Here is a 3,180-nt window from a genome sequence, read left to right as displayed (position 1 = left end):
CTGAGCACTCACAGAGGAGTCTCATTTTTTTTTTTGGACTCCAAAACGTAATCCTGCTTTCTTCCAGGCTAAGCAGCAGGGTTAAGCAGGTACTTCCCCTCCTACCTTTGCCCTGTGCCAGCTCTACACTGCCCTACTCACCAGGCAGAGAAGTCACTGCTTCAGGTTAGGTCTGAGCCCTCCTCATGCATCCTGACAAAATACCCCCGATCAGGGATCTGGGCAAGCGCCCCAGCAAATGACATTTTCAGCAAGGGGGGAAGCGTAACTTACAAGCACTCGCAGCAGGACACGGTTAGAAGTAGACCACGGCAGGTACCGCGCTCCTGCCTGAACACGGGTGTCCCAGCACGCGCTCATCTCGAGGCAAGAGAGAAAAATTAGAGCCAGAACCTCGCTCCAAAAATAACTGCTTCTCCCTCTGCCCTTCCCAGAAATAGAATATGAAACCGCAGCATCTTGGCCAAATTGGAATTTGCATAGTTCTGCGAAGCATTTCCTTCAGTTAGGAATGATTTAATTATTCTTCACTTCCTCTTCTAGAAATCATTCCTGGATAATGATGTTAGCATACAGCAGATATGTTTCAGTCAAGAAATAGATGTAATTCAGTGCCAGAAGGCTTTTATAGCTAAAAAAAAAAAAAAAAAAAAAAAGGAATTTTGGACACTTCTAAATAGAAGTAAAAGTATAGAAAAGGTTAGCTATTTAATTGCAAGTCTGAGACACCGGAGCGTTGGGCGTTTTAACCCGGTGCTGTGTCAGCCCCTGAAGAATTAGGGGACAACCACAACACTCACGTGGCCTAGAGTCTTACATTTTAAATAATTATTAAATAATGACAAGCTATATTACCTCCAGAGAATTGTTTATCTCTGCAAATTGAATCACTGAAGCCAAAGCACGGTAGAGCTAAAATACTTCTGGTATAGAATGGAAGAGCTGTTACTGCACCTTACCTTGGACCTTAGAAATTGTGAATCCTCTATGATAGCTAAATACAGCTTACAACGAGCTGAATCTAGCTTTTATTATTCAAGCAACAAGCAAAATAACCTGCCATAGCAATGAATTGTACACCTTGCCTTCATTAAGTGGAGAAAATTATTTTCTTTTTAAAGCTTGATTGGACAGGTGCTGAAAAGACAAAAGAAATTTGGAATTTACGAAGGGAGCACAACAGTTTGTGTTTGAGAAAAATCATAGAACAGAACATAAGGAGTTTTTCTCTGAACATGGGGAAAACAAGACTATGAACGTAAGTACAGCCTTCATATCATATACCAATCTTCTAGTACATAATAGGGAGTCATAAAACATTTTCAAAGTTCAAAAAGTACCTGAGCTGAAAAAGTGCTTTGCCTCAATTCTTGTGGGAACAATTGGAGCAAATGCTGCATTTGGTGCGTAAACATCTTCCATCTCAGGAACAGAATGTCTAACATTTTCTTTCCTAAAACAAACAGCATTGGCTTTTGCACTAAAACACATTTGCTGCATACCAACTATATTTTCAGCAGCTCAACTAACAGAGCAAGTTCTACGGAGCTTTTCAGTATTTAACTGAACTTCCAGAATCTTAACTTTAATTTCTGAATTATTCCCGGATTCTTTTTTCTTCACTCAGTTTAACAGTCAGAACACAAAGCTATTCCGTATGAGACAAAATGCAAAAAAAACCCAGACCTTTGTGCCTGCACCTTTCTATCATTTCAAAGTTGGCTTTTTCTCTTTAGCTGGTGTTGGGTGCATGATGAGGTGACTCCATAAACAAAGTTGTATCAACCAATTTTTTTAATTTTAATTTTATTTTAGCAATGTGGATGTTGAGTTCATCGCTGTGTTTCAGGTTTTCCTGTTTCTATTATTTTTTTCCTTCAAAGCATGAGGTGTCCCTGCCTATGGCAGGGGGGTTGGAACTAGATGATCTTTAAGGTCCCTACCAACCCCGCATCACGTTTGATGAACTTATTTTTCTATGTGTTCAGAAGTCCTCATTGTATATATTAAATAAACTGAGTTCTGAAAGCACTGTGGTTTTGGCCATCAAGATACAGTTTTCCATCTGCGGAGTGCTTTTTCTTTAGGATCTTTAGTGAAGTCACCTTGAGGCTTTTTTTTTTTTTTAATATATAGTTCTCCAGTATTAGTCACTCTACACAAATGAGAAAGATGAGAAAAGTTTCAGAAGGATGTAAATCTAAATGATCTTGAAGGACAGAAGAATATACAAAAATGCTATTGCTGTCTGTTGAGATTGCACATCATCTTTATATTTAAATATAAATAAGAAAAAAGTTACAAAGTCAGAAAAAAATTACATTATACATTGCATGTTCTTTTGAACATTAATATACCGATATGAATCAACGTTTGAACACTGATCTATGAAACAAGCTATTACGAAACACAGCGGTTATTTCTAGTCACCCAACATGTTAGTGGTATTGCACACAAACAGAATATTTTTAGAGGATAATAAACCCAGATTTCAAAGCAGTTTAATCATGTGTCTAGTATCAGCTAATGAGAAATTCCCTCAATGCCACTAAGCTGGACTTTGTTAATTATAGTGACTGATCTGACAATCGCCATGTTTAACTGAAATATTTATTGTCATTCCTATTTGTCAGCCTAGAACTCTGGATGAGCTGTGCACTGATGTCTGAATGTCTTTGGCATGGACCCAGTGAACACTCAGAAGCGAACCGAGAAGACATTTGCTCTCTCTCACCTGTGTGCACAGCCAGGCATGCTACGTAGCTCTAGGCAGCCAAATCCAGATGAGTGAGACTTGCAGCTGTTCCCCTTCACCTAGACTGAGACTGTGGAGTTACACTTCAGAGAAGACAACTCTTAGCAAAATGCTCTGCAACTACTGTATTTCAATGTAACGAATTAAAAATCGTGAAAACTCTTCGGGAATTGTACAACGCATATTCATCTGCCCCGTCAGCTCATGCTTGATTTGTGCCTCCTCCAACAGTTTGCACAGTGATAACGTAACAGGTAAATATTTGTGAAATATTTGTGGCAGCTGTTAACCACTTTTACATAATTCTCGTACATCTATCACATTGGTACAGTGAATACGTTTTGGGGCTGAGAAAAAATGTTTCTTCAGTTTTCATGTATTCAATAAGCAAGCTCTAAAAAGACAGCTGCTTTTGAACCAGACTG

This window comes from Cygnus olor, chromosome 7 (genome assembly GCF_009769625.2).
Source record: "Cygnus olor isolate bCygOlo1 chromosome 7, bCygOlo1.pri.v2, whole genome shotgun sequence".
Lineage (NCBI taxonomy): Eukaryota > Metazoa > Chordata > Aves > Anseriformes > Anatidae > Cygnus > Cygnus olor.
Note: the sequence above shows the minus strand (reverse complement) of the source record.